We start from the raw sequence: 26,395 nt of genomic DNA, 5'->3' as shown, positions 1-26,395 counted from the left end.
TCTGAATGCCTTCAATACAATGGGGTCAATTCAATCCAGTTTGACAGAATTGGCACTCATCCTATTAAATCATCTCCAATATCTTTATTTAAAAATAAAATGTAGAAAAGGCAGGTAGAAGGCGCATTAGGACTGGAGAGGTGTGAGGAGCATTAGGTTTTGGTTTTGCTTCCAATCTCATCACAGTCTGGTTTTGGAAATATGCCTTCAAGTGTTGAGAAATTCAGATTTTAAATCCCAATCTTGGATTTTTGATATCTTCAAAATGAATTAAAACTGCTAAAATCATGTAATTTTTGCAATTCAAAAACCAAACATTAAATTTTAAGTCAAACTTTCACGCCGGGATTTAGTTCAGGTTGGATCTCTTCAGGAGATCTAGACAGGGATTTGGTTCAGTATGGATCCACCAAATTCTGATAGGTTCATATTTTTAAAGAACCGAACCACACAATTCATATGAATGGATTTGTAATAATTGTGGCACAAACTAAGCCATATAGGGATCTGCTGATCATTTTCATCTCCTCTTATAATTTCGGCCCTGGAAGTAGCTAAGCGTCACTTCACGGCAAATGTGCTTGTCCTAGTCATTATCTGGGGCTCAGTATAAGAAGAGAGAACGAACACCGGATAAAACGCTCCCTACTAGTCTCTCTCCCTTTCCTGTAAGAAATCAAGGGTTGCTCATAACTCAGCATGACAACACGCAGAGATGAATTACACAGGTTAATAGATTATTAATGCAGTGTTTAGAAATCGTTTTTTTTTAGTTCTAGTTGGCAGGAATTTTGTATTTAACATTTCGTTTACTGCAAATATGAAAAGAGCATCCAAAAAAGGTCAGTGCTGGATTATACACTGGGTCAGCTACAGAACACAGAAAACATTTGATATCATTTTAAAAAGGGTTGATGTTTCAATCACGGGACTTTTATGCAGCTTTCAAAACGCAAAGATGGCATCGGACCGTTTCTAAAAAAAAGGGGTCAGACAGCTAAAACCCCTTTCACACCGCATATCTTAAACGGTATTTCAATGCTGTTTTTGTCCCTTCACATTGAACCCTTTTTTAACCCATAGAAAACAGTGGATGTTCAGACTGCAAAAAAAAAAAGGGTCTGAAATGGGTAGGACACTCCTTTTTTACCGTTTAGAAATACCGGTATTCTGGAACCGGTAAATTCACTCTGGACCTTTCACACTGCACATATTACCGTTTTGAAACTGTAAAAAAAGCGACAAAATACCTGGTAATAAGTGCGGTCTGAAAGGGGCATAATCCTGTAATAAAACAATTTCACAATAAAAAAATTTTTTTTTAGATATTAAAAATGTTCAGCAGGAAAACGTCTGTATTGGAGATGCCTGGCTGCCTTTCTTAAGCCCCATACACACTAGAGGATATAGTGAAAGATATCGCTCAGAAAGGGGCTTCTTAGCGATAGCTTTCACAATATCGTCTAGTGCGTACACTCAATATCGATAACAATGTATGCTCCCGTGTTAAAGACCATTGATGTCTGCTGAACATCCAGGTCAATTCGGCTATATAGCCAAACCACCTGCACGTTTAACGGGTCCTAGTGACATCACTGAATGATATCGGCAGCAGATATCGTTCAGTGTGCACACACAATATCGCCCGCGGCCGATATGGTTGACTATATCGGCATCGGCAGGATCGGATAGTCACTGCACGTGTGATTATCACAGTGCAGGCATGTGCAGTGTATGTTACAGAAGTTCTGTGGACAGCGGTGGAACAGGTGTGAGCACATCGCAAAGGACCGCATCAATAATCGCATATCGTTAGTGCATGTGCGATTGATAACAATATGAAACCCCCACGATGTGTGGCGGGACGCATCGCCAAGTTTTTGGATTTACAAAAACTAAATTACTAACAAACTACCATAAAAGTAGCTATTTTATATGGTAATAAGTTGGAAATTCTTGTGAAACTTGCAAAACTGATCCTTGAGCCAATATCAACTTAATGAAAACTGCGGGTACAATGGGCAGACACAGGGCGCTTAGTGATAACGATGGCGAGAGATAGTGACGCAAACGAATGTCAGTCACAGAACCAGGGGAACGGGTGGGTGCTTCTCATCAATACCAATGACTAACGAATCTAAAAGTAACGACAAAATCAATATCTCTGACACTAATACATTCCTCCCGGTAGCATAGCAGCCATAAACCCTACTGAAAAGACTTTACTCCTAGGCTATCAACTAACTGTATGTATGCAAGACACGCAGATGCAACACTCTATTCACAAAGGGACTACTGAGGGGAGATAAGGTTACTGCAGCTGCTGCAGCGCATCGCACTGAGACAGAACAAGAAGGCTGATCCCTATGTACAGACCCACCTGCCTCACGGGCAATCTTCAGGACTGGTCTCCGGTAACGGTGCCAGCTTCCTGTGATGCTACTAAAACACAGAGAGCAGTGTATATTGTGATGTGCGGCACGCAGGAAAGCGACCGGCATCGCAATCGCAGGAAAAGGACCTACGATGAAACATTTCATGCGACCCATCGCAACAATGCGTAAAAATCGTATGAAAAGTTCCCATATTGCGCTAGTGGATGGGGGCCTTAAGAACTGCAAATCTTTCCCATTCATATTGCCTCTGGAATGTTAGTAAAGAAACTATTTAAATGGCGGCCAGTAGCACAGCCAAATGAGTCAAAATACCAACATGCCCCAAAGTCAACATGCCTTGTTTGTTATTTTGTTCTCGGAGACTAACTTGTGTATGTCAACATAGACACCCCCGAAAAAAACATGTCGGCCTCTTTGACATGTCGACATTTTAAAATGTCCGACATTTGACTGTCGTCATTTTGAGCATGCTTTGACGGTCTGCCAATGCTCGTCTGTATTTCGAATGTCGGGAAATCATACTGAACCCATCAAACGTAGGAGCAAGCAGACACTTCACAGATTAAGTTGACAGAGCTGCAATGGTGCATGATTGTGTAATGCTGTGATGCAGTGGGCCGGGGGGCTATAATTAACCTATTTGTTGCAATACTCCCCCCGCACCACCCACCTGGACTCGCTCGGCTCTCCCTGAGGGCACCATATAAATGAGCAAAGTATGATGCACACCAAGGACAAGAGGCAAATTCCACAGAGATTATATAGAATAAATATTATATATTGTATCAGAGGTTGGTAAACTACGTCTTTAAATCATGGAGGAGCCAATGTTGAAAGCACTGTAGGAAAATGAGCCTCCAATACACTGTGAGGGTTTCCAGGCAGCCACAAACATCGATGCATATCAACCATTACAGCGCTGAATCACAATGAAATTCCTACTCTGCAGCCATTACCGCTCGTAGGCATGTACATCCTACAAAATGAATAGGTAATCCCATGGAGGTTCTAAAAGAGAAGAGAATCGCTAGATTTTTTTCTTTTTCTGTGGATAATTCCGGGAATAAAAAAATCAGCCACCCACCAGTTCCCTCTAGCGTGAAGCCAGCCCTGGATACTACGGATAAATTATTCATGAGACGGCCCGGTGATCAGTGCTGCCGAATGATTTATTAATATGTATCAGTGTAAACTGCTCAATCTTGATTTCTCCGCTCCCGGAGCCAGCACGTAAAAAAGCCCAGGGTACGGTGGGCAGATGTATTCTCCGATATTCAAACAACTGTAGCGAAGTTGAACGCAAGTTATGCAATTCTAACCTTCAAGAAAGGTGAAATCCTGCTTAATCCTTTTCATTGGGTGGGAGGGATGGTTGACGCTGGACAGCCGATACTAATGTGTAATGCTTAGTAAACAGTCATTTCAAATAACGGACGCAGAGCCGAGATAAAAAATGAAATAAGTCTACAGACATCTCCAGAATCTCTGGAATTGCTAACGTGTGCGCTTGAAATACGGAATATAATCCAGATAAAAAAGAGGCTGAACTGTGACTTCTAGCACGGAGTACGGGTTGTGGAAGCAGATGTTTTCATGGGGTGCATTCTCAGAATAACACAATTACTTATGTCTCCGGTGGGGGGGACTGGTGCGGTTACAACGTGAAATTCTATTAAGACGCTGTAAATGTAAAAGGGTCACAATCAGGACCCTGAACGACTAGGAAGCAGTTACTTCTGGGAGGTTATTATTAGTCAAGTATGGCTGGCTGCAATGATTACAGCTGGCGACTCGAAACACGTAGAGAAGAGAGGAAAACATTTCTAAGGTGGAGAAAACCTTCAATAAACGGTTTGTTTTTAGGTAAAGGAGATCGCCAGCTTCCACAAATGGCCGCCACTTGTCAGGCCCCGCCCACTTACTCTTCTGTTTACATTACCTTACATTATGCAGCGTTAAGAGCGTTGGGTGATATGTGTATCAAAATGGCGGCTTTATCTTCGTTGGAAAGACCAAGGTGGAACATTTAAACCATGTGCATTTACAGAATAACTTCCTGTGATTTCGACTGACTGTAGCAACTAAATACTCATTGTCCTAAATGATAGAGGAATATTAATGTCTTACCGGGTCACTCATTATATTCTTCAAATGTATTGCACATGGATTGTATACAAGCCTGTGGCATCTACGGAGGAGGAGAAGTTCTGCATTTCATGTCCCCAGGTTCTGGCAGCCTGGGCACAGAGTGTCCCAGAAAACAGTCGCATGGTAATAAGCTGGCCAATGCTGACACACACGCACAGTATAGGCCCTCTTAAATATTGGTCCCCCGGTCAGGAAATATTTCCCGCCAACCAGTTATTGCCATCATTTTTTTTTTTTTTTAAACACAGTGGTGAGAGGTGACTGTCTCTCTCCGAGACTTATGGGGCAAACACCCAGGGCAATTTCAGGGCTGACTAGATCTGTGCTATTTTTTTTAAACAAACAAAAAAAAGGCTTTTTTGGCCCATACACACTTGCTGACTTTCAGCTGAAAACCACCAAGTGTGTATGGGCCTTAAGAACAATGTATCCTAAAGACTGACTTTGCATTAAAGCTTTGTTCCTAACATGATATTAAAACCTTAGGATTAAACGTACGAGTCACATGTATAGAAATGCTTCAAGCATGTGGCCTTATATGCAAACCAATGTTTGTATTCATTATGGAGAACCAGCTATAGAAAGTACAATGGGATTCTTACGCATTTAAGCCTTTATTGAGATGCAAACCCGAGGTGTTAGAGGACCGTTACTCTGCATCGAATCTCCATCCGTGCTGCCAGGATTCCGTTTCCTGACAATACGAGGGAGAGTTCTGAATGGAAATGAAGAACTGGCAGAATGGACTTGCTGGCCAGACTATGGTTTCTGCTAGAATCGGGGTACATTGCAAATGCTTATTTTATTCTTCAGCAGACCTAGGGGGCGTATTCAATCCCGGGGAACGAATAGGCACCCGCTGCTGTTTCCCCCATTAGGAATAGTGGCGGGGGATTGGATACCGCCTCTAGTGTATGTCAGATAGATTTTTTGTACTCACCTCGGCGGTGCTTTCATGGTTTTCCTTGCCGCTGCTACCGGTTACTCTGTAGGGACACGGTACATCCTTATTAATCAAGGGCTGTCTTAACAGGATGGTAGGCCTGGGGCAAAGCAATGGATTTGGGGCCCTACACTACCATTTATGGAAAAACATTTTTTTTACAAAATGTTATAAAAAAAAAAAAAAAAATCATAAAAACGCCCCTCCTGTGGTTCCGTGGCATCTCTTCACTTGCTTCCATACAGTGAATGGCTGTCAGCCCTGCGATTGGTAGATCACTTCAGCCATCCACCAATCAGCATGCTGAGAAGCAGAACGAGAATGCGGTCTGGTCACTGTGTGTAATTCACAATCAGAGCAACCAGACAGGATTCTCTTTTGCCTCCCAGTAAATTCAGAAGGCAGAAGCCCACAACCCACTCCCCCCCCCCCCCCAACTCGAAGGCCCCTATAATTGGGTGGCCTTTGGACAGCTGCCCATTGAGCCTACACAGTAATACCCCTTTTACACCACCGCAAAACCCTGGGTCTTCGGCGGGTCAGACCCTGGTCAGCAGCGGTGTAAATGGGACACGCCATGTCCCTTTACACGGGACTTCTACCCAGGTCCTGACCTGGGTAGAACATGGCTAGGACCTGGGTAGAGGGCGGTGTAAATGGGTATGCCGGGTCATCCGACCCGGCTCCCATTTACATCAATGGGGGACGAGCAATCTCCGGACCGCTGTGTCCGCAGGTTGGACGGGGGGGCACAGACAGCCCCCGCTGCTGTCTGCTATACTCTGCAGACAGCAGCCGTGGCAGTGGGGGAGGTGAATGGATGCCTGTGTGCAGCATCCATTCACCGGCCGGACAATGGCTGGGGGGGTGTACGGTGGCTGGGGGCAGCCCAGCAGATTACCTTAGTGCTGCAGTCCGGGTCCCGGTGGTGATCGATCGGCGCTTGGAGATGATGTCACCTCCAAGCGGCGGCTCAGGAACTGCCTGCACCGGGTGGATGTGGGGGGGGGCTGGTGTAAAAGGGACCAAACGCCAGGTCCTGCATGTATCATGATACACATTAATACATAGTATTATCCCACAAAACAAGAAGAAGTAGAACTAAAGTAAAAAAGCAAAACAAAGTAGTAAACGAATGTACATATTGTTGGCAGGTGGGGGGGGGGGGGTCAGATTGTGCAGACAGATTAGGAGACAAGATGGCATGTCCTAGTCCATTTTCAACATGAACCAATATTTCTGTGCCACAACCTCCAGAACTTATCCTACAAAAGCGGAAGGGGGCAGCTGAGGTAAATGTTACCGGTTTACCTGCGTGCCCTTATGTATTTGAGTGAACAATGAAAATACAGTATAATATGGGCCGCGCTGTTCTTCGTTGCTGTCAGTTTCTACTTTCCAGGCTACAGGTCAACTTGAAATAAATCTTGAAGTCCCCGGTGTGTGCGCATCTCTAACAGACTCCGTTTCCCATGCCATTCAAGACTGCTCGTTAGGCACCCCAGCGCTATCCCGCTTCCTATTAAGAGGATTTCAAGCTCCCTCAATTATTCACAATTCTCTATTCTGGAAGTAAGGCTAATGCAGCGATTACGGAGAGGGTTTATTTTTAGGATATTCTTGTCAGGAATGCTTACATTGCTGCGGTTACATTTATAGTATAATGTACAGTAATGATGTCAGAGGAGGCTCAATACAAAGTATGGACAATCTCCACCCTCTTACCACCCCCTCTCTTAAAAAAAAAAAAAACACCAAAGAGTAGAAGAGATAAAACTAGAATTGGTTTTTAAATAATAGTAACAAGTACCCACAAGAATGTCGGCAAGAGAAACCCAATGCTTATACCCTCAAAATCTGCATGATGTAATGTGTGTGTAAACTGATGGTCAAATGCAGAGATACTGTAGTAGGAAGGTTCGGTACTTGTGGAATATCTGGGCGCCCGATTTTTTTACCGGGTCGGAAAAATCGCATTGCATGCAACCAAATCGCATGCGATGCGATGGACGCAATTTTCCATTGGATTCAATGTTAAATGTTCCTTGTTCATACCCCCACTATCCAAGTGGGCATGGAGTTGATTTTATATAGTGTGGCGAGCGCAGTGAGGGGACGCGGAATACATACAGGAATACAGGCAGGGAACAGGAACTACATGGGGGTTTTCAAAGATAGCGGGGGCTAGAATGAACACTATGCAATATCTCATGAGTGTATGGGCTACATTGGGGTATTGTATGGTATGTATTCCCATGCAGAGGTGACCTGATGTGTATGCACAACTGCAAGGACGGTATACAATTGTTTCCGAATGCCCACAGCTCTGTGTCAAATGACAGGCTATAGGCAATTGTATGTGCCACTGAGCACAAGCGTCACACTCATTACGTGTGGTGAATATCACACCAAAATGCACCAGAACTAGGCCGGAATAGCGGCTATCCCCATGCAAACTACTGGGTACCTAATAGACAGCGTGGGAACCAAAGAAAACCAAGTTTGGGTGAATTTCTGCTAGACACCTCAGGGGAAGGGAGCAGAAATAATGGGCCCCTGGGGAACTTGTGCCCAGCAGCACATAGTGGGGGATTCAATTGTCTTAGGTACTAAACACTGTCACGCACGTAAAAGCACCAGCTGTACAATATCGTAAGCTGGGTGCTTTAACGTTTGAGGATGTGTCCACGACAGAATAGAGGAAACAATAAAGATAAAATATAATGAATTTAATAAAGATATTGCAAACAGTGATAATGATGGTATAACTGGGATATGGCAGGCATGCAAATATAAAGTCAATTGTCCATAAGGTTATTGTAATAATTTTCAAAAAAAGGGGGAATTCCACTCCAGGCGCTGCAAACTTTAAAGCTGCATATGATACTTCACAAAAAAGGTCACCGGACCTCAAAAAGACAATACTGCAAAAGGAGGGGGAAGTCTCACGTGCGCTAAAAGTCCATATGTAAATAGATGATCCTTGAAAGAATGTGGATTCTCTTTCTTCTTTCTCGTCTCACACCATTCCAAATATATGGAGAAACAGAAAAAGAATACACCAATTATTGATGTATATATACCAAATACTACTCTCTCTCTTTAATGGGATCTATGAGGAACAGAGAGCATATATCCAAGATCTCCAGAAGTGCTCCAAAAATTATTATAGAGGGTCACCCCACTCGTGCATATAGGGACTGTGCTCACATGTATGCTTACACAAGACAGGATGTGCGAACTCTCATAAAGGTATCTTTGTTTAAGATATGACTCCACAAGTCACAATGCCAAACAGAATTCTTTTATTCTTTAAAATCACAGCAGGGTAGGGATAATATACTGACAGCCTTTTTCCCATATAAGATGTAACCCGGGTAGAAATATGGTACCAGATACTGCCAAATACTTCTCCACAAAGACTCTGCTGCTTGCATAAAAAACCAGACACTACAATTCTACGCGTTTCGGCACGCTGAGGTGCCTTTTTCAAGATAAGTGTCAGACGTTCTAGGTCTGTAGATATATGGAAAGGTCCTGTGGGGACACTCTAATCGTGTCCACAGCTCCACACCGTATTTCTACCCGGGTTACATCTTATATGGGAAAAAGGCTGTCAGTATATTATCCCTACCCTGCTGTGATTTTAAAGAATAAAAGAATTCTGTTTGGCATTGTGACTTGTGGAGTCATATCTTAAACAAAGATACCTTTATGAGAGTTCGCACATCCTGTCTTGTGTAAGCATACATGTGAGCACAGTCCCTATATGCACGAGTGGGGTGACCCTCTATAATCATTTTTGGAGCACTTCTGGAGATCTTGGATATATGCTCTCTGTTCCTCATAGATCCCATTAAAGAGAGAGAGTAGTATTTGGTATATATACATCAATAATTGGTGTATTCTTTTTCTGTTTCTCCATATATTTGGAATGGTGTGAGACGAGAAAGAAGAAAGAGAATCCACATTCTTTCAAGGATCATCTATTTACATATGGACTTTTAGCGCACGTGAGACTTCCCCCTCCTTTTGCATTATTGTAATAATTGATGGAGCTTGGTACTTGAAGAATATTGCAATATAATTTGAGGAGTGGAAGTGAATATAAACTGGAGTTGAATACTTGAAGGATTTGAGGATTGGCTGGCTTGGAGAACGAATGAAGATTGTATTGCAGATTGGAAGATTGGATGAATGATTGAAAGATTGGAGGATTAGTTGAAGATTGGAAGATTGGTTGAATATTGGAGGATTGGAAGATTGGTTGAGGGAGAATAATAAATGAAGAATAATGAATGGAGAAGAGTTGTCCTTTGCTGTATAAGGTTGTAGCCGCTGACAGAGGTAACTGTGGAAGTAACCGTCGGGAGAGTAGCAAGGTGAGACCCCTTAGAGGACCTGACCTTGCGTGGTCCATATTGGCGGTAGGCAGAGTCCGGTGGTACATGAAGCAGTGAACGGCCAGCAGGATCTCTTCAGGGAGAAGCTCAGGATTGTAGCGAGTAACTACAGAGCCAGATGAGAGCAATGATGCTGCGGCGTGGACATCATTGTACTGACTGCCGGACTAGCCTGAGCAGTCAGTACTTACCAGGTGAGCTGTGCCGGGATTGGTCAGGCAATCAGGGAGTGAGGCAGAGCCGTGCAGGAGAGGCTGGGGAAACCAAGAAGATGGCGCCCGCCAGAGAGGGCGACGGATTCCAGCCGGCCCTGATGATACGCAGCTGCACAAGCACCGGCCTTTACACAGATGCTGACCAGGCACAAACACACATGGCGGCATGCTACACATATCCTGCATGACACTGGAGCACAATACACCAGTGTCACCACGCGGTGACATCCCGGCCATATGTACCCCTGTGAAGCCAGAGACATGAGCAGAGGTGAGCGCCATGGTTTTAGTGTACCTAGAGGGTCCAGGGCTAAGCATGACACAGGGGTCTTTGGGTAAACGCCATGGTGGATGTGACAAACACAAGATATTCTATTACTTGAACCTCCTGCGCATTAGGATAAACCGGAATCGCAGCCACCAGCGCACATCGAGGCAGCTGCCCAGGAGTTCCAGGTATCGCATGTAAAAATGTCACATGTGCCAGATTGGATGGAAGGACTTCCAGAGCGCTGCCGGGGGGGGGTTCAAGGGATAATCAGATGCAACCGGTCATCTGCGATAGAAACAGGCTGATCGAGGCCGAAGCGGATGTCAGAGACCTACATTAAAAAATGTCTGCGTTTATTCGGACACTCTCTAAACACGGCAGGAGTCCGCCCTAAACCTCTGCCCACAATGCGTTTTTGATCCATAAGCCAATTTCCGTTGCTATTGACCGTCGTGTAGAACGATCCCTAAATACGTGCAGTCATTCTATAACAGCTCGAGCTGTGAATCCGCTGATCAGCGATAAACTGGAATTCCCCCACCCCAGAGATTTTAACACTTTTTCTCTTGAGTCTACCAATCAGATTGATCTAGTGTCAAAAGCAACTGAGAGGTTATATCCACATAACGAACCGCCTATATAAAATAAACAATGTGGAAAAAAACAGAGAGAGGGACCGGGGCCCTAAAAACTAAATAAACTTTGATTGTTGATCTCCCGCAATCTTTTTCACTAAGGGACAAACTAAACATGAGAGTAAACTACGGGTTATATTTACTAAATCTATTTCAGATCGATTAACGTCAATCTTAAATGATTTTGGCCTTCCAGGGTTAATACTCATGTACTCACAGACTATTTTTTAGATTCATTTTTAAATTGGAGGTAAATGTGAATTTAGACCTGGAAGACTAATCCGACATCATTTAAGATTGATCTTAAAATCGGTCTGTAAATCGGTGAATATTGATTAAAATCAACTTTTCGTAAACGTACCCGTATGATTGGTGAATCAATCCCTCTGAATGTGCGTGAAAGCCAGCAGCAGCTGTGAGCGAGGGAGGAATCATACTGAGCCTGTCTCAGATCTGGACCTGCATTCCAATGTTTGTTCCATGAAATGTTAATGAACGCTATTAATTTCCCAAAACATTCTGCGTCTGTGGCGTAACTTCTACGGAGCGAGGCAGCAGCCAACTTGTTGGGATCTAGATGAATCTTAACAGCCTGAACCACATCCGACTTCTGTGTGTGCATGAAGGGTCTGGGATAATGTCTAGGTCGACACCTAAGAATGGCCGACAAGTTTTTTATTTTTGGTGCCTATGTTGACATATGTCAGCGTGGACATAGATTTAGTCTAAACTTATAACAAAGTGAAACTGCATCTGCGGAAATAATGGCCCAAAAAATGTCAGCAATTTTTTGGGGTACTTGTGTATTATCACGGCGCCCGTTACGTAGTTAGCGTAGGGGTGCTGTCAGAATCAGCGTAGTGTTCACGCGCCCAGCGTAGTCAGCGTATCTGTCAGATTCGGCGTAGTGTTCCCGCGGCCAGCATAATCACCGTCCCTGTCAGATTCAGCGTACTATCCCCGCGAGGGGACACGTTACGCGTCATCCCTACTTGTTCATATCCCCCCCACGTCGGCGTGGAGTTGATTTTATAATGTGTTCGGAGCGTAGCGAGCCACCAAGCCTCAAAGCGTGGTGAGACCCATGAGGGGACGTGGATTACTTCACATATATTCCACGTCTGCTCGCCATGCTTTGGGCTCGGTGGCTCGACACACCCCCTTTGTGCAGTAGACATTCGTGCGACGAACCCCCTAACCCTGTCATGGGCAGGGTTAGCCTACCCTGCCGCAATAATTACTGAGACGCAGGAGCGTCTAAGACGCACCTGCGTCTCAGACAGCTGGAGCCCCTTTCTGCCGGCGTTCGCCAGTGCAGGGGATCTGGCGGTTACCAGCGCTGTGTGAGAGGCGTTCACTAGGCTTGCCATTGACGACTGGGACAGAGCTATGGTGTAAACGTAGCATAGCGTAGCCGGACACCGTGCTATTACACAAGTACCTTTTTTATTTTTTTTTTTAAATACCGACCCTTAGCCCACAAAATAACCCCCACTGAAGTCAAGTTTAAAGATCCAATCAGGATAGTCTAAATTTGATGGTAGATTTCCAGAAAATAGCATGTGTGAAAATACTTCCATGGAATTAAAACTTTTAGGGGGTATTCAATTCAGACTGTTTCTTCCCCCCCCCCCCCCATGCACCGGAGTAGTATTACTGAACTAATTGAGCATCTACCACTATCTGTATGTATGGGGGGGGGGGGGGGGGGGGGTTTCTTTCTGGCTAGCTGGGAAAAACTGACTCTCCTATTCAATTAACTGGAAAAGTTTAGTCAAGTGTCTACTATCAGTCTCCCCCTTTTTTTTCACAGTTGAAACTGCATTGACAAAACAGGACTAAAAAAAAAATTATCAAAAACATTTGCAGTTTCACATAAAACATGTTGAATAATCGTCACTTAATCGAATACGCCGAATGTAAAATTTGACCTAAAACCTTCAAAAAGTGTAGGATTTTTCAACTGTCTAAAAATTCAGCACCCAATTGAATACCCCCCCCCCCCCCCACAAACACACACACACACACACACACACACACACACTGTGGCTCTAATAAATATCCACGATGCAGTTCTAAAAACTTGTGATAAAACTGAAATTTTATGCCATTTACCCAGAAAATAAAAGCAACTGCAACCTTTGCCATCCCTTGCCTTGTTACATTTTCCCCGATACATGTAGTTTTAAACATGGCTGGCATGTCTGGTTGAATTAGTAGTGCTGATCAAATCAACTGACCTTGGGGCTCTGATCAATAGGCCTGGTGCAAAATTAGATGTGCCTGTGTAAATTATATTGCAGGCTCCAGTAGTTTCCATTACACAGCTGCCTGCACCCTGCGTTCCACACCTGCAGGCAGCTGGTAATATCGATAAGCTGGAGCTCTGCACTACTTCCAGTTATTCCAAACACATTTAAATGGATGTCAGAAGTCAGATTTGCTTTTCTAGATAACATGATTGACTGAGGCTGTTCTTACAGATTCAAATAAAGGCACAATTATTCCCTTGTCCAAATGCAAGTTGTGACGGGATGGGCTTATGCTGAATCCCCAGTTTTATAGATTCCCCCTGGGGTTCCCCATTCCATCAGGAACCTACCACTATCAACCGCTGTTACTCGGTCAACATACAAGCACTGGCAACCTGGTACCAGTGGGAGGGTAGTTGCTGCTGCTGCCACCACCAGGCTACATCACTGGCGTATGGAAACTGTTACATCCGAGTGTTTGCTAGAGCTGCTGCTGCAGGAACTCTTTGCTGTTCAATGTCTCTGGTTCTCCCTGACCACTTTCTTATAGGGGGTAAAACAGTCAGTGTTGACTTTGAGCAATAGGTTCAACAAATGGTCGGACGGCTAGTTCTTATTTCTTGGTTACAGGATTGCAGCTGCGCCAGTGATGTGTGCTGAGCGATCTCGAATGCCAGTGTTCTCTGGGGAGAGAACACTGGCTCGAAATATATAGTTTGGCGATAGCGATGCGCGTCACCGGGGACCATACACACGGAGCGATCCGTGCTTTATTTCTGAGCGATGTAGTCAGATCACCTAGAAATGGGGCGGTAATCTCCCTGTGTGTATGCCCCATTACTGTATATATCACTATAAAGGTAGTGAATATATAAGTACACACATTGGAGGGAGCCGTGCTGCCCACTATACACACAAAGGCTGGAGGGGGGGGGGGTGTCATGTCTCAAGCAAGCATACATCACAAACACATTATTCCACACCATCAGAAGTCTTGAAGGTGAATTGTAGGATAATCATGGAGTTAACATATTTTGGGATCTTTCTAGGATAACGATAAAACAATAAATGGCGCTGCAGTCTTTACCAGGATTTCACCAGTATGTCCCATATTTGGGAATTTCCACTTTGCCTGATCATTAATAAGGAAGGTAGAAGTGTAGTGTTGAGAACCATAGAGGACATGTAACTTCCACCAATGCCCTGCTTCCCCAGGCGCGCACCCAGGGGGGTTTCAAGGTACCCCGGCCACCAATGTATCGCACAGTGGTTTCCGATGTGTGTGCCTTCCCCTTGGTCTTTTAAAGTTGGTGCTGGGATTTAGATAAACGCTGGCAGAACAGCTGTTCTGGGTACAGTACACAGTGCTGCTTATATTGTGAAAAGGAATGAGGGGGATGGGGAAAGGGGGTTCTGAGGAACACAGTCATAGGTGTACAGGGAGGAATACACAGTGATGCCTGTCTGAGGAACACAGTCATAGGTGTACAGGGAGGAATACACAGTGATGCCTGTCTTACCCTCTACCTCTCTCATACTGCCACTAACTGCCTTTCAACCATTTTCCATCGGTCTCCCGGTCACTCACTGCTTATCATCCTCTAGTGTTCATTCTAGCACCCGCCATCTTTGAAAACCCATGCAGTTCCTCTTCCCTGCCTGGGGTGTCACTGTCTGCTGTAGTGCTTCTAACACAGTTTGGTCTGTATATCAGCACTGATATGCAAACCAGACCTGTGCTAGAAACATCACAGCAGACAGCGACACCCCAGGCAGGGAAGAGGAACTACATGGGTTTTCAAAGATGGCGGGTTCTAGAATGAAGACTAACCCCCTATCTATCCTTTTCAGACACTCTTAGTCACCCTCTGCCTGTCCCTGCTTCATCCTGTCAGTCATCCTCTGTTTGTCATGATTTCTCTCCGCCTCTCCTTGTCATTCTCTACCTCTCTCATCAACTATCCTGTAATGGTGCCCCTCCCCTCCCCTGTAATTTTTTCCTGGATCCGCCCCTGCCTGGCATCCAGCAGGTAACCCATAGCAATGAGCACGTAGGCAAACAGCACTTATGTGGCATGATATGTAATGGGCATTACGTGTTTGGTATACTGTGTAATGGGCATTACGACGTGTGGTATATGTAATGGGCATTATGGAGTGTGGTATAATATGCAATAGGTATTACGGTGTGTGGCATAATGTGTAATGGGCATTGTGGTATAATATGTAACGGGTGTGTGACATGTGTAATAGGTATTATGGTGTAACTTTTTTGGCACGCACTGTCCCTAATTTTAGTTTGTCTGGCTCCTACACTTTAAAAAAGTTTGTTGAGCCCTGCTCTATGCACCCAGCTATGTGAAAGCTATGCCAGTAAGGGGCACTTAAAGTAGAATGTATTATCCATTGGTTGAGATTAGCTTGAGCTGTACACAGATGGCAGATCTGGCCAGTGGCAGGAGCAATTAAACCTGCCCTCGCTACCTCCTGCACAGCAATACAGAAGGGAGATTGCAGGAGCTGGAAGCCCTAAAGCGGTGTACACACGGTGCAATATCACTGGCAATATGGTCGCTGATGAAAACGGGACACTGAGCAATATATTGCACCGTGTGTACACAGCAACAAATATCAATAAATCAGTGGACATCAAAAAGTGAGCTCGGCACACTATTTTATTCTCCCACCACGCCCTAGTGGATGGTAGGGCATGAAATACCGCCTGTCGGCACATGTCGGCTCAAAAAAACAGTAAAAAAAAAAACAGTCGACCTTCCGACCTAACGCTATGTCGACCTAAACACATGTCGACATTGTCTTATGTCGACCTAGACACCTGTCGACCTTCACCTATGTCGACCTAGACACCTGTCGACCTTCCCACCTGTTGACCCAATGGTGTCGACCTAATGACTGTCGACTTAAGTGTGGTCGACAATACGACCGTATCCCCTCCTAAATCCCTTTCCTTTTCATTAGTTACCATTAAAGTACCCTTAATACTATAAAGTATTCTGGATTTTTACGACCCAAGTGCATGATTTCTAATTTGTGGCGTGAAAATGTACAGATTTAGCCATAATTTCCGCCAGCTCACATAACGTGCGCCCCATTCTGGTGTACGGCACTGTCCGGCAGCAGATGGCAGGAGGAGAGCGGATCATCTGTATTTGCCACGTCCTGGACCATTCCTTAAGACTGTCTAGATCACCAACAATTTATTTTTTGTCTACCCCATTGCATATATTTGTGTCATCTGCAAAAAGTCATACTTTCCCTTGCAATGTCACCGACGAAGATATTAAAGAGCAGCGATCCAAGTCCAGATCCCTGGGGTACTACACTTGTAACATTTATCGCCACAGAATGCACTCCATTTACTACAATTGTCTATTTCCTTTCCCTTCAACTGTGGGATGTGGGACCTTGTCAAACGCCTTACTAAAATATAGATATTCTCCATCTACAGCTTCTACCGGATCTATTATTTTAGTTACAAAGATTGAGTCAAAAAAAGTAAATTAAGGTTTATTTGGCATATTCTCAAACCAGGTAATCCATGCTGTTCGGGATCCTGTAACTTGTTTGATGTAATATATTCCACTATTTTTATTTTTGTTTATCGTTTTCAAATTTTTTTGTCAGTTGGAAAATCTCCACTTTTCAATGATTTTCGGTCAATTTATTTTTGCGCTATTCAATTAAAGCTCCTGGGCAGGTGTAAGTTACTTCAGCCACGGAGGGGACGGCTGGGAGGGGGAGGCGGGAGCATCAGACGGCAGCCCGGTCACAGGTGTCCCGCAGCATGGAGGTCAGCAGGGTCTCCGCTCTCAGTGCTAGGGCATAACGGTGGCATGTTGTGTAATGGGCATAACTTTGTGGCATCATGTGTAATGGGCATAATGTGTGTGGCGTAATGCGTAACGGGCAGTGTATCTCCATGTAGCTCTAGCTGGCGCAGTGTGTATAAGTGGCACTATTGTGTGGTGTAATGTGAATTGGTACTTATGTGGCCATGCCCCTTCCCCACATAGCCATGCCCTTAATTGTTGGCGTGCGCTGTCCCTAATTCCCAATTATGTCTTTTCTAGTATATGTGTATTTTGCTTTAGGAGAGTGGGTCAATTGATACTCCCCCCATCATCCCACAATAGCCACAGTTTGGGACGCCCAAATCTATGTTTGCTTACCCCCCAAAAAATAGGCTCGGGACGGCCCTCGGCTCAGGGTTTATGCCCTGTGGGGGGGGGGGCAGGAGGTGGAGGCTTCTGTATGTGCCATTTTGGGGGAAAGGGGAGAGGTGGTTTTATTCCGTTGGGACCCAGAAAAGGTCAGGTACACCCTGATGTTTGTAAGTGAAGGGTACCGGGGACCCACTATTTTCTGGGGGGTTCGCGATCACTGACAAAGGGTTCGTTATATGATAGAAATACTTACTGGAACTGGAGAGGATCGGAGCTCTGACCAGGAAGTGACCAGTCACAGGACAGCCGAGACCAGGAAGGTGCTTCCGGAACTGCCAGTAGAAGGCAAGTCTCCCCTGGGCCACCAGAATGAAATGTCAACATTCTAACATGTCGACATTTCATACAAAACCACAAGTAGCTGAATCACACCTGACAGACCAAGTTGTTTAAACCAGATTAAAAGGAACACAAAATTAGAAGAAGAAAAAAACACAGCAAGAGTGGAAAGGGCTCTGATGTAACGAAGTCTCATTAAAAAATTAAACAAATCCTATATATGTCTGGTAGTCCAAAATGGAACCAAAATGGTTACTATCTCCCCAATTCAGACAGACAACAGAAACAGATGCATAGTGGGTCCCAGAAACCACGGACAGTGAGCACCAAGCACCTTATTGTAAGACAACAAAGCAATCAATGCCGGCTTCTCTCTAAACACCAGCGACAGCAAGCAGAACGCAGCCCCTGCTGCTCGGCCATATCTGTAGCAAGAGGGGCTGCCTTACGAAAAAGCGTCTCAATTACCACCAGGATAGGCTTTACCTGTGCTAGGTCCGTACTTGGCTTTCAGAGGCACAGCATAATAGTCTGCAAATCACCAATCATCACAAGGGGAACAAAAGAACGGTGCTTATCGCCAGCTGGGGAACTAGTAAGGAACCTGCAGGCTGCCCGGGATCTATACATATTTAGCAGAAGCATCAATCTGGTCGGTGATGTAGAAACACAAATGCTGGCGTAAGAGGAGGTGAATACATCACCCAACCGGACACAAAGCACGATGCTGAAATAAGCCTCTGATCGGGCTCGCACCTCAGCAGCTTGAGCAGCATGAAAAGCAGATTGTATTTCCTGATATGGAGGTTGCCATGATCTCTAGGACACAGAATGCTGCAAACAAGAAAAGCACCCAACAAAAAAAAAACACATAAAAAATACAAATCTTTATTAGTCATTACGCTGCATGTCTTAAGTAAAAACAAAGTGCTCCTGCCATTTCCTCTAATGCTTGTACATGGCAGGGAATGAAACCGCGCTCTCGTTCTCCCCTCAGGGCTGCATTTACCACAAGGCACGCGTTTCAGCAGCGCAGCACGGAAATGGCTTTATGTTCATTTTAATTACATCTGTAAGGTATGCCAAATTACAGTATGTCCTACTCTCATAATGTCACGGGCAGCGCCGGCGTGAAATATGGTCCCACGCCCTCAGATATACGCCCCGATTCAGCCCTGGTTGCACAGCTGCTAATTTGCGGTGGCAAGCGATCAGGTAAATGCCGCCCTGCCAGAGTGAAATTCCACCTTTGTGAACCAATCTGTGCGCCGTACGAATAGATGTGTACGGATAGCGAAGATTTACCACAAAACGGTTAGCATCGTACAAAACTAATGATTTCCCCACTGGTCACCACTGATCATAGGCTCCGCGTAGCCCCGGACTTACGCGGCAGCTGCGACTAAATCAGCTTGACCTATGCCGGACAGACGTAACACACCATCCCCTAAAACGCTCGAGCGTGAACGTAGTTTTTCTGGCACGTCTGCGCTTGTTTTTAAACACAACCAGGAAACGTCCGGTTACCGCCTCCGATCTCCAGCATCCTGTCAATCACCCGGCGAACGGCTAGCACTCAGGATTTCTTAGCTAGACGCATGGCATAAGTGCATCGTGGCCCAGACGCATGTGCAGTTTGTTGATAAATGGCCACTGTACGAATATTAATTCCACTTTTTTAATTAAAAACGAAGAAAGAACGATAAATTGGAGATCTACGTACCAACCAATCAGCTTCTAATTGAGATTTTCCAGGCTTGTATCTAAAATGATGGGAGCTGAAGGTTGGTACTTTCTCGCTCACCACTATATCTCTCCAAGCTTTGATGAATCCCCCCTTAAGTTTTCCTTAAAGGGGCAATTCAATTATGAGTGATGCCCAGTTCTGCATGACCCATCATGCCTTCCAGATCACAAGTTCTGCAATGTACCGTAGCTGGCAGATATGTGAGCAACCAGGCAACGCGGTGATGCCCGGTGTCACATTGGCAGTATTTGAATCACCCCTATGCAGCGGGTCATAATTGTGTTAACTGCAGTACAAAAATGATCACTAGATCCTGATTAGTAACTAGGGGTAACGCCACAGCTTCTCCAGCCTACAGGTTTGTATAGGTGACCCCACTACTTCAGGTGTAGATGTATGAAGCAGTGATAAGGGAGAAGTGAGCCAGAGGAGAAGTGACATCTATAATTTGCAGAATATAAAAGTTATACAGAGCAGCTGATTGGTTGCCATGGGAAACTTCTCCTCCCTAAACATCCATAAGGCTTTTGCCTGTAATTGATATTTTGTCACCAGTGACAACCCAAAGCAACCAGGGCTGACAGAAGTTCCTTCAGACCCCAATAATAGAGGGGGTGGCCAAGTGTGTAACGGAAGTGACCACAAAACACCACTGCCTTTTCTCATGTAGCAATGCCACTAAGAAGTGATTGGGAGGATCTGAAGTGCTGCACCACCCTGGAAGAGCACTAGGTACCTTTAACACCCCTGAATGCAAATCCAGATACATTTTGTGTACAAGTTTGCTATACTAAAATATTCATCTTCATAAAAACCTCAAAAGGTCTACAAAAAGCCAAGATCTAGAACCATTACAAGTCAATAAACACTGCACTTCCTAAGGTAAAATATATGGCTATTGTGAGCTACATTACATTAATAATGTACCAGATAAATTACACAATTAACCCGATTGGTTGCTACAAGCAACCAACAAGTCCAATAACAAACCAGGATTGCATAGAGTACAAGGCTATCTACGTATCCCATTATTAGAACGAAGGAACATCTAACACAGAAGAGAAGTCAATACTTCGGCCGATTCAATCAAATGTGGTTTATGGGCAAAACAGGCTGCGTGCCATTGGGAGAGCATGCGAGTGCCAGAAAAAGAACACCACCTGTTCTACCTCGCACCCCATAAGGGTGCACAGGAAAATGTGTATTAGTCTGCCATATATGTAGGTTACATCAGCGAAGAATATAACGATTTGTAATACTATCACATAGCGCTGGGGCAATCAAACAGGGCACTAAATGTGTTTAGTTTGTATGTGCATCCTCTAGGTCAGGCATGACCAAACTGTGGATCTCCAGCTGTTGTGAAACTACACATCCCAGCATGCCTTGCCATAGTTTTAGCATTCTTTAATATTAAGGCTGTGGCAAGGCATGATGGAACTTGTATTGTCACAGCAGCTGGAGGGCCATCGTTTGGACATACCTGCTCTAGGTGTTCCACTAACCCCCCGCACTCCGAAAACTTTATTGATTAGCTGGCTGCTCTCTGTACCTGTATCATAAGGAATACAGATAGATTATAGAAAGGACTGATGTGAATGCTTAAAGTGTCTCTGTAAAACACTGCATAATATGTAGAGGCCACCAACAGCCAATGAACAAATCTCCAATAGACAATGGTCAGAGCACTTAAAGTATCTTTAATAACCTTCAACAACAAGTATCAGAGAACAAATAAACTCCACTTGTAAAATCTCCAGTAACGTGTAACTACAGTTGAGGTTTAAACACCTGTAACAATACTTAGCTTACAATATTGAAGGAAAAAAGAACAATACTTTAGTTTCAATCGGCTGTTTGTTTCTTTGTTGCCGTTTATTGTGAATATTGCTGTTGCGCGCCACACAACTTCATTTACACAACAGTTCACAATAATAAAGGCTTTTGTAGATAAACCTAAAGGGGGGCCTGATTTAGAACAGAGTGCTGGGCTGCGAATATTCAGAGCTCAGCGATCAAGTAACCGCCCCCCCGCCAGGGAAACACCCACCCCTGTGCACGGCTGCGGATACGATTGCAGCCGTGCGCAGAGGAGGAAATGAATTTGCAATCGCCCACCATTAAATGAATTGTAGAGTCAACAATGCCAATACTCAGCCTATAAATAATATGAATTAAAGTCATTGTTATGATGGGCATCCAGTACATGATTCAGTTATACTGATAGCTAGCAGCATTGCAGCACCCAAGCATTGCCAAGGCTGCCACCCAACATTTCCTCTCTTCTTTCACAGGCAGGGTGAGAAATGGGGAAATGTTTTCTCCCTTGGGGAGGAAAACAATATCATTGTTATACATCATCTATATATATATATGTCTAGTGTCCATTTGTGTTTCCCCGAAACACTGCCATCTGTTGGCAGCGAGTGAAACTAGATCTATTTCTCTCTCGCCGCTTTGCAGCGCCCTGCTAAACCAACCCAGCCCGGCCGTCCCCGCTGCGGGCTTCCGAAGCTCTAAGGAGAAGCCTAGCACCCACGCAGGTGCCGGGGATGTCCAAACATAGATTTGGTGGTGGTGTCGGCAGACAGGCCTGCCCACACTGGTGATGTTGACGGGCGAGCCCTCCCACATTAGTGATGTCACCGGGCAGGCCCGCCCATATTTTTGACGTCGGTGAGCCCGCTCCGCCAATTTCAAAGTGCCCCTTGTCCTCCAGCACCCTGCCCTCCTGCGATGCTGGAGGGAACACTACAAACACAGAGGCAATCACAAGGTAGCAGACTAGCTTTTGAAGTATTTGCTTCAAACAAGTTTACTAGTTGTGAAATATCTCCCATTATATGGCCACAGTATCTGATGGGCGTCAGATATACATTTTGGGCTAACATAATGGCCTACAAGATGCATGCTGGGTGGGAATTCCGGAGAGCACGCCCATATTTTTAAAGCTAGTCTGGTTTTGCCTCGTTGACTGCCACTTTCAAAATATGGCCATGTTTGCTAGAACTCCCACACAGCGTACAATCTTGCTGGCAATGACATGCTGTAAAAGGTGCCCACACGCGGTAAGATGTTCTTCAATGATACCCATTTCCGACTGATCGGAAAGATAAACAACCCATCACGTATGATTTGGCACCATCGTTCCATGTGTATGCATGATGAACGATGTGGCAATGCGTGAGATATGATTTGCAGGGTTAGATGGGTCATGAAATGATCCATCTAGCCCTATGATCATTTATTCAATTGTTCTGTGTGTGGGGTGTTCTGGATTTCCAGGGAAACTTTATAGACATCGAATTGGACACAATATCTATCCAGGTGTGGGCACCGTAAGACCCCTTATCTCACAGTGTATGCCCAGCATAAGACATACAGTACGTTGTTGCTCAACTGTGCATGTTTTAAGGGGTGTACGCAAGGGAGGGTGTACTTTCTATTCAATCCCGATCGAATCGCCGGGCGCCATGTACACATTCAATTTCGACTATATAGTACAGATCTGTACTATATATAGTCTTGCCTGCACAATCTATTTATTTATTCGGGATCAAATTGAAAGCGTTCAATTTTGATTAGATTTTGCTTATATATAAAGCAAAATCAAATAGAAAAAAAAAAATTGAATTGTGTGTATGGCCAATCAGTACAGGTTGGGTATCCCTTATCCGCATATCCCAAAACCGACATTTTCCCGAAAGCCGTAGGTTTTCTGAATATTTAGTTTTGTGTATTATGCAAATAGTTCTTTAACGCTTATCTGATATTTTTAAAGGAATTCCTCCTGTCTCCCGGTGAATGCAGGTCTTCCTGTTCTCTGGAATCATTGCCCAGTACAAAAAAAAAAAAAAAAACCACAGATATTGCAGTAGTGCAATATTGGAGAGGGGGGGGGGGGGGTAGTTGTATGTGTAAAAGACACAAGATTAAAATTGTGTAGATAATAGATATATATCTAAATTGAAGTTACATTCCTGTGTGTACCATAAGAAATAATTCAGCTTCTGGAGCATACAAGCACTTCCCACTAATACCGGTACAGGCCGACACTTGGTGTACTCCAAACTGAATTTTTAACACTCACTGAAAAAACCCTGTCCCACTGGCACAGCCATCAACACCGGGGAACCACAAAGGGTTCAAATTTGATCCTTAAACATGAAGGAAAAGCTGCCAAAAAAAAACACCAACCTCACCCACCACCACCACCACTTACCCCCTCCTCACCAATCAGCTACAACAACAAAAGTTGTAATGTCGAAAACACAAGACACAAAAAAAAAAAAATCACCTGGCTTCATCCAGCTGTTACCCCAATACCCCTTTCACAGTAGCCTAAATTCCCGGGTTGGGTCCGGGAACAACCCGGGACTAGCTCTGGTGTGAAAGGTTCCAGGGACAAATTCCCGGGTTAATTTGACGGCAATTCAACCCTGCTAGGTAGCAGGGTTGCTCCCGGGTCCTTCCAGGGTTACTGGCTGGTGTTAAGGTGCAGGGACATGTCCCTGCTTCCCGTGTTGCCTCTGCTAGTGCTGATTGGCTAGCAGGGCAACTTCCTGTTGTGGTGGACACTCACAGACACGCCCAGAGACAGCATACACGGTGCAGGGAGACACGGTGCATGTTCTGTGGCACCACAGACCCCAGAAGTGCATTTTAACCCCTGAAAGCTTGCAATGTGTGCCATGTCTTGGACAAATGAGGAGGTGAGAGAATTATTAATCAATAGAGGGGAAGAAGCTTTCATATGCCTTTTAATTTGTTTTATACAAGTAAACAAAGGCTGAAAGACTACAAATGATTAGTTCTTAATTATTAATAATCAATAATCTAATGTGAGCCTATAAATGGCAATTTTCAATGTTATTCTCATAGAAATGCAGGGTCATCCCGGGTTCAGTGTGAAAGGTGCCGACCCGGGTTGTCCCTGCTTCAAACGCATGTGTGAATAGGTCCCAACCCAGGAATGTCCCTGCTAGTCCCTGGAATTTAATTCCTGGGTTTGTCTCTGCATTTCTGGTGTGAAAGGGGTATAATGGCCGTCTTTCAAGTGAGTGTGCTGCCACCCCCCAAGCATGGGCCACATCTAGGAACGTGCACCACTGTCTGCCACCATTCTTTAAGAACCAAGATGATGTTGGCATTAAACTTCTAAAGTAAGCAATTCTATTTATTAATAGGGGCAGACCTTAGAAAGAGAATTTGCTTTTGCGAGTGAACCAGAATCAGACCCATAGATCATACAGGGTGTACCCACGATCAAGTCATTGACCTTATCCTCCGGTTGGCCATCAAACAGATAATATTAATGCAAGACCATGCGCGGAAAATTTACACCTCTGGTGCAAACTCTGTACCTGCGAATTGACCCGTTATAAGTTAATCGACAAAAACACAAATTCTAGATCAAAATAATGGTAATATAGTTGCCCCTCCCCATGCGCCAATATGTTATAGCAAAGTTGAGATGAGAGAACCAGTGGCACAGTTTTACACGAATGAGGTTTCCCAGCAGAAAACGCTGCGAATATCCCACACACGGATCTCATCTCCTACTTTGGCTTTGCCATTCCACATCGTATTCGGAAATATTTGCTGAAACACAGAACTCCACGGTGCTGTGCGGTTATGGTAGGGCTGGGAATACCGTACAGCAAAACCGGAAAACATTTCTCATTCAGATAGCCCCATAATGCCAATATCACGCAACGCTACTCAATAGCCAACCCCAACTAAAAAGGACCCGCAACCTCTGCATGCATTCCTGCATCTGCATTACTATAGAACCCAATGGTCTCAGCTATATAGAAGGCATATTTGTAAAACCGAGCATTTCGTTGAAAATGTGCATTTTGAGAAAAAAAATGCATTGCATGCCGATCAGCAGAATCGGTCGCAAGAAAGCAACTGTACATACATATGCAATAAATTATATATACACATATATACACACACACATGCATGCATGCATGCATGGTGGCACCTATGCAGTCATATAGATAAATGATAATACCCAATAGGAGGGCACCTCTGTCATATATGATGCACCTACATTCCATATCTACCAATGCAACAGTTCCTGTAGCTAGACACCTGTGCAGGGGGCATAGGTGGAGCCTTGCTGCATGTATTGCACAGCATTGCACTATTGCACAGCATTGCATGGAATCCGTGCACAGGGGACAGCATAGATGACAAGCAGCAGCCATGTGACATTGCCAGGGACATTGCTGGGTATGCAGCAGCAGCATCATACATCACAACACATCCGTCCCATGGTACATGAGCCGCATCCATATACACCGCTATCTGTCACATACACAGCCATCACCCTGCACCCCATATATACGTGATGCAGCACATTCATGTCACCCCTCCCCCAGCACGTACCCGGTAGCCAAGCCCCCCGATGTCCCGGCCTCCTCTGCCGTGGGCCCCGCTCCTGTCCTGACCGCCACACTCTGCAGCAGCCGCCGTGTTATGGGGACACTTTGCAACCAAACCCGACCCGAGGCAGCCCCGCCCCCCTTCTTCTCCCATTGGTCGGCGCCCGTCAGCTCAGCCAGGCCGCTCTCGGCTATAGGCGGATATGGGTGCCGGTCACTGATGACGCGCCTCCTCCGCTCTTCCCCGGGTTAGGTATAGAAGTGGGATGGGCGACCTCTAGCGGCAGCTAGCAGGAAGTGCACAGTGTGCACACACAGGCTGGGCACTGTTACTACAGTAGGTCAGCTGGGGAGAGCGGGAAAATAAAGCATAGGGATGACCATCGGTGGGTTTAAAATCGATGGTCACCATCTGTACTAACGTCAGTGGATAGCATCGATGGTGAGCAACAATCCACATGTGAATCATT

The 26,395-nt window shown here is 44.9% G+C and overlaps 1 protein-coding gene across 2 annotated transcripts in view; it reads right to left on the bottom strand.

Moving 5' to 3' along the window:
- Window positions 1-26,082, bottom strand: part of SCAI (suppressor of cancer cell invasion) — a 108,317-nt gene extending 82,235 nt beyond the window's left edge. The window contains exon 1 of one of the 2 annotated variants that reach the window (XM_083160982.1): window positions 25,930-26,082. The gene's annotated coding sequence lies outside the window, so the exon portion shown is untranslated. Of the gene's footprint in view, window positions 1-18,272; window positions 18,526-25,929 lie in introns of those variants that run through there. The other variant, XM_083160983.1, reaches the window with a different exon arrangement.
- Between the last annotated feature and the right edge of the window lie 313 nt (window positions 26,083-26,395).

This window comes from Crinia signifera, chromosome 9 (genome assembly GCF_055691185.1).
Source record: "Crinia signifera chromosome 9, ASM5569118v1, whole genome shotgun sequence".
In the NCBI taxonomy this organism is placed as follows: Eukaryota; Metazoa; Chordata; class Amphibia; order Anura; family Myobatrachidae; genus Crinia; species Crinia signifera.
This window is presented reverse-complemented; position numbering and strand designations above follow the sequence as displayed.